Genomic DNA, 9,558 nt, shown 5'->3' on the forward strand with positions numbered 1-9,558 from the left:
CACAAAAGTTTTATTGTCTAGACAGTCCTTAAGAAGACAGGCATGTGATCTTTAAGAATTCCCAGTTCTGGGCCAAACCAGAAACCTCCATTACCCTAACCACTTCCCCTCCGGTTAATTATTACACCAACACCTTAGGCAACAACAGTCATTCCAACTCAGTAACAAACAACATCAAACAGGTTGGTTTTGCCTTCCCGCTGCAGATAGGAGACCCACACTGAGCAAATTCTGTGGTTGCTCCCAAGATACCGAGCATTTAAAATCTGTCTTAGGGAAAAGGAGCAAAAGCTCAAATGCCATGTTTCTATGTATGAGGCTCTCGGAGGGAGCCTTGTATTTCCTGTGGGATAGGCTCGTAGAAAATATTCATTGACATCCTTTCTTATATAATAAAACTAGAGGCCCGGTCCACAAAAATTTGTGCACTGGGGGGGGGGGGGGGGGAAGGGGGGTTCCCTCAGCCCAGCCTGTGCCCTCAGCAGGGCTGATCAGGGGGTTGGGGCGCCTTCCCCTGTCACGAACAGAGCAAGGCAGATAGGGAGGTTGTGGCTCCGCCCCCTGTCACACACAGAGCTGCAGGGTGATCAGGGGGTTTGGGCGCTGCCCCCTGTCACGCTGATCCTGGTGCCGGGAGGCCTCGCGGCTCCGCTGATCCTGGTGCTGGGAGGCATATTACCCTTTTACTATATAAGATAGAGGCCTGGTGCACGGGTGGGGGCCGGCTGATTTGCCCTGAAGGGTGTCCTGGGCCAGCTTTAGCTCTGAGGCTAGGCTCCAGCTCTTAGGCCTCGGCTGCTGAAAGCAGGTGTCTGGTTTGTTTGGGTTCTATAATCGAAACACTGTTTCAACTCCAGCTCTGAGATCCTGGCTGGCTGAAAGCAGGTTTCTGGAGTTTTGTTTAGCTTCTATATTTGTAACAATGTTTCAAACTGCAAGCTCAGAAGCCGGCAGCGCAGGCGGGGAACGTTGGAGTCCTCCGTCACTGAAGCAAGCAAGCCTCCTGTTAGCTTCAAGCTGCCTGGCCGCCATCTTGGCTGGCAGTTAATTTGCATATCGCCCTGATTAGCCAATGGGAAGGGTAGCGGAGTGACACCAATTTGCATCTTTCTCTTTTATTAGTGTAGATAATGGGAGGTTCTGTTTTCCTTTTGCCATTTTTAATTTGCATTTTCCCCCATTCCAATTTACAGTCTATGCAAAACTCATCCTGTCTCTTAAAACAATTGTATATCTCCTTTCCAATCTTCTGGATTTTCCATTACAGTGTTTATTTTTACTTATTATTTATCCATCTATCGCTCTTCTCTACTTCATCTCTCTCTTCCCTCACAGTATTGATGTTGACTCAATACTGTGAATTTGGCTTTACGAAGTTTAGCTAAATTATAATCTCCCGAATGTATCCGATTTGGGGATATTCAAATGGAAGGGGGGTTTATGAAACAAAACATGCTCAATGAAATATAGTTTGCCAATAAATGTATGGAAAGATACTCAACATCATTAGTAACCAGTGAAATGAAAACTAGAACCACAACAAGATACTCGTACAGCCACTATATTGGCCAAAATTTTAGCATTTAATAATGTCAAGTATTGGCAAGACTGTGGAGCAACAGGAATTCTCATCAATGATGGGTGGGATACAAATTGGTTCAGCCACAATTTGGCCTTATTTAGGAAAATTGAGGATCCACATCCTGTGACCTAGTGTTCTACTCCTAGGAACATTCCTAGAGAAACAAACACACATGTGCATCAGATCCACATACAAGAATGCTCATAGCAGTATATAGCCCCAAAATGAAGCATGCACATGTGCAATAATGAGTGTCATGGATAAATACATTGTAGTATCTTTAGACAATGGAGTGCAATATAGCAAAGATAAAAGAATGAACTGCAGCGATACAAAATCCCTACAGTGACTCTATAAGCATAATGTTGGGTAAAAAAAAGAAGCAAGAAGCAAAAGAATTTGCATAGTATGATTTCATTCATACAAAGTTCTCAAAAACAGGTAAAACCAAACCATATTGGCTAGGGATGCATACACAATAGATAAAATTATAAAGAAAAACAGGAAATAATTACCACAAAGATCAGGATAGTGGCCCTAGCCAGTTTTGATAGCACGTTAGCCCAAAGACTGAAGGGTCCTGGGTTAGATTCTGATCAAGGGCATGTACCTAGGTTGCAGGCTGGATCCCTGGGCCTGTGTGGGAGGTAACCAATAAATGTGTCTCCATCACATCGATGTTTCTCTCTGTGTGTCTCTCCCCCTCCCTTCCACTCTGTCTAAAAATCAGTGGAAAAATATCCTCAGGTGGGTATTAATAAAAAACAAAGAAGAAGAAAGAGAGAAAGGAAGAAAGAAAGAAGGAAAGATCAAGATAGTGCTTACTTCCACAGATAGAGATGATGTTGAAGCTAAGGAACAGGATGTCGGATGGGGGATTCTGATCATGTTCCATTATTATTTTACCTGTTCACTTTATATTTATTTGTTAAACAGTATGTGCATATTTGATACACTTTTCTGTATGTTATATTTCTCTCTTCTCTTGTCTCTCTGTCTCTGTCTCTCACTTTCACACACACACACACACACAGAAATACTATAGTTCTACCTTGAAGTGTGAGGAACTACTCAGCACCCATCCCAACACCTGGGAAGCCTGCTTTAAAGGACAGATGAAACATCTATAGTAATAAAAGGGTAATATGCAAATGGTCGTGACTCTCTCACGCCATAATGACCGATCAGCAGGAGGCTGTATGCGTGGCAGGCGTGGGTGGGTGGGGCTGTGTGCGCAGCAAGGCTGGGGGACATGAAGCTGCATCCCCCGCCCGGCGCCGGCCAGGGGATCTGACACTGTTATTGTTTACTTATTAATAAATTTATATATTATTTTCATATACATTTAACTAATTTTCTTTCATCTCTGACACTTCTATTATAAAGAAAGGGCAAATACCAATATTAAAATATTTCCTACAATTAATTCCCTTTTAATGTGCACAAATTTCGTGTACTGGGCCACTAGTTTACATATAATTAGCACATTTAGTGTGCGAATGCAAATGTTGCACTAAAGGTTATTCTTTTTAAAGTAGACTGAGTTCTCTTTTTATTTATTTGCAGATTTTGGCACATACTTGCAAATAAAATCCAATTATAATCTATATATATAAAAGGTTAATATGCAAAGTGTCCCCTCAGGAGTTAGACTGGGAGAATGGGAGTTCGATCTCTCACTATGACGTGCACTGACCACCAGGGGGTGGTGCGGAACATGGCAGGTGACCAGCGGGGGTGGCGGGGTGCTGAGGGAGCGAGGGAAGGAGGAGGCGGGGAGGCGGGGAACCTGATTGGCCCTTATTGCTGGCCAGGCCTAGGGACCCTACCTGTGCACAAGTTTCGTGCACCAGGCCTCTAGTAATTCTATAAAACAAAGCTATGCCCTAGCCAGCTTGGCTCAGTGGATAGAGCATCAGCCTGCGGACTGAAGGGTCCCAGGTTCGATTCCGGCTGAGGGCACATGCCTGGGTTGCGGGCTCGTTCCCCAGTAGGGGGTGTGCAGGAGGCAGCCAATCAATGATTCTCTCTCATCGTTGATGCTTCTATCTCTCTCTCCTTCTCCCTTCCTCTCTGAAATCAATAAAGAAATATGTAAAAAAAACAAAAACAAAGCTATGTCCTTCAAATTTTGTTCTTTACCAGAACTTTAAAAAAACAAAGTAGATTATGCACAACAATAGTTCTGCACATCAAATGCTCTGTGTGGTTACAAAACACTTTCAGTTTTAAAACAGCCTGAGAACCATTCCACTGGCAGCCTATGGTTGTGGGTGTGGGGGGGCGGGGGGCAGGTAGGCCAGTGGGGCCAGGCTCCCCTGAGCTGCACTGTGCATGCAGTTGTTATAACTCTTACCCTTTAGCTCATCTCAACTCTTTTTGAATAAAACATCCAGATCACCTCTTCCAGGAGTTACCCAAACCATCAAGTCACAGAATAAAACAAATTCCTGACCCATCCATTCGGCATCTGAGCCCTGAACAGGGTTCTGAAGGCTAAAAGGTGGTGAGGGAAGGATCCCAGGCAGATCGCAGCCCTGATTCTCAGTATCGGGTATTCCCACGGATTGTGCTGCCTTATTTTTAAAAATAAATGTCATTTTGTTGGTGTAGTGCTGTTATTTTAATATTTTTAAATAAAACAGCTGAACCATTTACTTCTTGAGACACACTTGAGAGAGTTCGACTCCACTTTTTTAAATGTGAAAACTGCAGAAAAATGGAAAGAATAATAAAATGAGTCCGTATGTAACTGTCTTCCAGATTCACCAGGAGATATTAACATTTTGGCACATTACTTTTCTGTCTATAGACAGAGATGTAGGTGTTTTCTTTATTATCATTTTTTAAAATTCTTTTTTAAAATATATTTTTATTGACTTTAGAGAGGAAGGGAGAGGAAGAGAGATAGAAACATCAATGATGAGAGAGAATCACTGATTGTCTGCCTCCTGCATGCCCCCTACTGGGGATTGAGGCTCTATCCCTTGAGCCAAACTGGCTAGGGCTTCTTATAATTTTTTATTTAAATTCCTTATTGTTGAAAGTATTGCACATGTCTCATTTTTCCCCACAGTGACTTCTCCCCACCCCGCCTGCTCCCGCCCCCCCAGTACATGTCCTCACCCCCCCTGCTGTCCGTCCATTGGTTATGCTTATACGCATGCATACAAGTCCTTTGAGATGTAGGTGTTTTTATTCAACCATTTGAAAGGAAATTACAGACATCATGACATTTGACTCCTAAATACCTCAGTACATATCTCCTAAAATAAGGACATTGTCCCACATAACCACGGTATTTTTGTCAAACCTAACAAATTTAAATTGATATAATAAATATTATCTAATATGCAGTCCATGCTGAAGTTTCCCCGATTACCCCAGGCAACCTCTATGGCTACTTGTTGTTTGTTTAATTAAAACAGGACACAGCCCGAGCCGGTTTGGCTCAGTGGAGCATGGGCCTGGGGACTGAAGGGTCCCAACGGGTTCCATTCTGGTCAAGGGCACATGCCTGGGTTGCAGGCTCAATCCCCAGTAGGGGCGTGAAGAGGCAGCTGATCAATGATTCTCTCTCACCATTGATGCTTCTCTCTCTCCTTCTCCCTTCCTCTCTGAAATCAATAATAAAAATATATTAAAACAAAACAGGACACAGTCAAAGACAACATATTGTACTTAGCTGTCCTGTCTTTTTAGTCTTCTTTCATCTTGAACTTCCCTCTGGTTTTTAAAAAGACTTTCATGACGATGACACAGCGAAGCCAGCAGTTTTGCAGAACATCCCACGATCTGGCTTTAGACACGTTCCTCACAATTAGCTCCATATTAAAACTCTTGTCAAGGAAACTCTATGGGCAGGTCGTACACTTCTCTCTTCAGCTCAGCAGGAGACGCACGCTGTCAGTTTTGTCCCATCAGTGGTGAGGCTCCATTTGATCCCTCAGCTAAAGTGATACCGGTTACCGTTACAGAGGGACTTGGAGACGCACGAACAGCCTTTCCCCCAGCAAATCTTTCACCCCCTGGACCTGGCATTTATGGAAGAGCCATGCTTACACACATCAATTATTACATCGACAGTTCCAAATGGTTTTTTCCCCCCTACATTTTCACATGAAGAACTTTATTGCTTTTGCCACTATTATTATTTTTCTATCATTAGGGACTCACGAATTATTTTTAATTCAATGTGTTATAAACCATTAGCACCGTTTCTTATTGTGGTAAAATACACATTGCATAAAATTTACCACTTTAACCAACTTAAATGTATGGTTCAGTGGCATTAAGTACATTCACATTGTTGTGCACCCATCGCCACCATCATTGCCAGAACTTTTTCACCTTCCCCAAATGAACTCTGTACCCACTAAACACAAACTCCCCATCCTCCCCTCCCCCATTCCTGGCAACGACAGCATCTTTGTTTTTATGCTCAGATTGTCCTAGATTTGTCCCAGGGGAGCGCCCTCCGTCTGTTTCCTGTGCCCTCTGACACATCCCCATCATTCTTTGAGCACTTCCTTGTTTTCTGGCACAACAAGAGATTTCGAATTCCTATGCACTCCCCATCCCAGAGCTGGAATCCGCCATTTCTCCAAGGACCCCGTGGCCTTCCAGTGGGATGTGGTTTTGAGAAAATATCTGAGCACCTGGGTGAACCCACTGCTCTTGGAATGCCAGCTGGGCCCTCTGAGTAGACGCTGTCACATGTCCTTTTATCTAATGTATGAAAGCCACGAGTTCACCTGGACTCCTTCTGTTCAAATCCCACGTTCATTCTGGTTTTGCTTCCTTTCCATATCTGTAAGTTCCTCCTTGAACAGGGAGAAATCCGACTCTCCTCAACCGTAACGTCCTTACGTGTTTGATCGATATCCCTGAATGTACCAACCTCCAAGGCTGCCACTGCGCCCTCCAGCGAGGCGCTCTCTTCCCCCCTCACCTGCACACCTCCCGCCTGGCCCGCACCCCCAAGCCTTTCTTATCCTTGGTGGCTGCAGCCTGGTGCTGGGCCCCACGGCTGTGCAGGAGCCCTCCTCACCCCACTCGAGCTCCACCACCCCATACCAGGACACCCTGCCCCTCAATGATGACCTCTCGTCTGCTCGGGCTCTGACGCCCCGTTCTAGGTGGCCCCTTCACGGGGACACTGTTTCCCCCTTGCTCGTTTTAGTCCCCACCTGTGCGCACTTTTCTCCCCGCTCCTGGGCTCTGTTACCCCGCACACGCTGCCCCTCTGTGTGATGCGTTCCTTACTCCACTAGGGTCTGCCTCCCCCATGCCTGTGAGGGCAGCGCTTCTTTTCTTTCTTTCCTTTTTAAAATATATTTTTATTGATTTCAGAGAGGAAGGGAGAGGGAGAGAGAGAGAGAGAGAAACATCAGTGATGAGAGACAATCATTGACTGGCTACCTCCTGCACTCCCCTACACTGGGGATGGAGCCTGCAACTCGGCCATGTGCCCTGATCGGAATCGAACCGTGACCTCCTGGTTCATAGGTCGACGCTCAACCACTGAGCCATGCTGGCCGGGCTAGGGCAACATTTCTGGAAACTTTGGTGAACAGAAGGATTTCTTGCTGACCTTGTTAAAATGCAGATGGCCAGGTCCCACACCCAGAGGTGGGATCCAACCGGTTGAAATGAGATGTGGAATGTCCACATTTCCCACAGGAACCCCAGGCTGCTGCTGAAGCCAGTGGTCTGAGGGACCATTTAGGAAATGCCGCTTGCATCTGGAATGACTGGATCGAAGGAGAAGCACACTGACTGTTTTGACATGTGTTGCGGAACTGCCTGCCTGCAAGGCTGTACCGACCTGCGGTTCCAGCAGCAATGCATAGCAGGGCTCCGTCCCAAGCCTGTCTGTGGCACGCTCCCGGGGCCCTGGCACAGGTGCTCAATGAATGCTGGTGGGTCCTCTTCCCCGGGCCTCAGAGTCCTTATAAAACCAGGATCCTAGGTGAATCCAGTGTTTCTGTACTTGCCTCACGGTGCACATCGCCTGGAACACTTGTTAAAGATTCATGTTTGCAGCTCAGGTGTGCTGGGCCAAGCACTGCCGGGGAGGGAGGGACTCTGCGTGCCGACAGTAGTCCTGAGCTCCTCTTAAACCCCACGTTGTTCCTTTGACTGAATTTTGTAAAAATTGCTCTGATGGGTTCTGCATGTTCTCTCTGGTTCTGTGATATGTGGACTTGGCCTTACTATGCAAGACCTTATTTGATTACAAACCAAGAGCCATGAACTTTAAAACGAAATGTGTGGGACTTATGCAGAGCTGCTGTGATGCTCAGAGGAGATGTGAATGAAGGGTATAGTCAGAACATATCTTTTATATCTTTGTTGGGGCTAAATATTTTAGATATTTTTCATTTTTAAAGAAACTGCCACTGCAAGGATTTAAAATAGCCCTAAAATGTCAAGGTCGCATGCCGACACTCCCGTGTTGCTTTCGCATTGGGAATATTGAAGTGATGGAATGCTACATCCTATATAATAAAAGGCTAATATGCAAATAGACCGAACAGCAGAACAACCAAACAACTGGTCGCTATGACGTGTGCTGACCACCAGGGAGCGTGTGTGAAACATGGCGGGCATTGGCCGTGGCGGGATGGTGGAGCAGGTGAGCAGGGGCGCCAGACCAAAGCAGGGCTCCGGTCACTGTCATCGGGGCGAGCCTCTGGTGGTTACTGAAAATTCTTTGCTCCTGTGCGCCACGGTCCCACCTGGCGCTCGTACCTGCTGCCAGCACCAGAACCGCCGCTTGCACTCACTTCTGGCGCCTGGTGTTGACCCTGATCGCTCGGAGGGTGCAAGTGGCTGCCAGCCCTGATCGCCCCAGAGCCGTGGTCTTCCAGAAAATACCACGTGCGGGCGCGCACATACAGTGCGATTGAAACTTCGTGGCCCATGCGCAGAAGTCAGTATTTTGTGGAAGAGCCACACTCAGGGGGCCAAAGAGCCGCATGTGGCTCTCGAGCCGCGGTTTGCCGACCACTGTCCCAGAGGGCTTCTCTACCTCCCCCTGCTCCTGAGGGGTGGTCAGGGGAGCCGCCGCCACTCACACCTGCTGACGGCACTGGCCCCGATCACAGCCGTTGTTGGTGGGGGCCCCAATCGCTCCGTGCCTGCAGCGGGTGTGAGCAGGGCAGGCGCCCTCAGTGGGTGGGAGCAGCGGCAGCAGGATCAGGGCTGCTGGCAGACAGGGGACTGGGGGCTGCAGCACAGGGGCCAGGCAAGGGTGCAGAGGATGGGCCAAGACCCGCCCCTGTGCCCACTGCAGCCTCGTGGCCCACAGTTCCTTTCAAGGTGCATGAATTCGTGCGCTGGGCCCCTGGTAATAAAATAAAAACTTCAGACCCAAAGGAAGATCTGACTTCAAGGTAAAACATGTCAACTTTCTCAGCAGAAAGGAAATATGTCTAGTAGAAAACAATAATAATGATAAAAAGGGATTGGAAGTAGATCCCCTGACAACATGCTGAAGAATGAGGTGTAATTTGAAGAAATTACGGTGTACAGGTTTGCCACAGAGGGAAGCACTGATTCATACAGAGCAAATATTAAACTGCTAGAGAGTTTCCAGACAGAGTATTTCATGCATTGTACTGATTTATAACTCATACTTACAAACACTCCTGAAATTCAGAGGCATCAGGTTCTTGTTGGCTATTAGATGCTTTGGTCAAATAAATCTTCTGGTGTAGACTCGTTTTCCAACGTTAATTACTGAGCACTTACCATGAGCCAGCACTGCTCTAACTGCTTTACTTACATAAGCTCACTTCATCTTCCCATCACCCCTTTGGAGGACGTGCTATTGTGACTCCTGTGTGAGAGGGGGGGACTGGAGGCACAGATCATTTCGCTCGTTGACCCGAGGTCCCACGACGGTTAAGCGGAGAAGCTGGGACCCAACCAAGGAGACTGGGTGCAGTGCCTGTGTCCTTGATAGAGGACTG

This window comes from Myotis lucifugus, unplaced genomic scaffold, assembly GCF_000147115.1.
Source record: "Myotis lucifugus unplaced genomic scaffold, Myoluc2.0 scaffold_821, whole genome shotgun sequence".
Lineage (NCBI taxonomy): Eukaryota > Metazoa > Chordata > Mammalia > Chiroptera > Vespertilionidae > Myotis > Myotis lucifugus.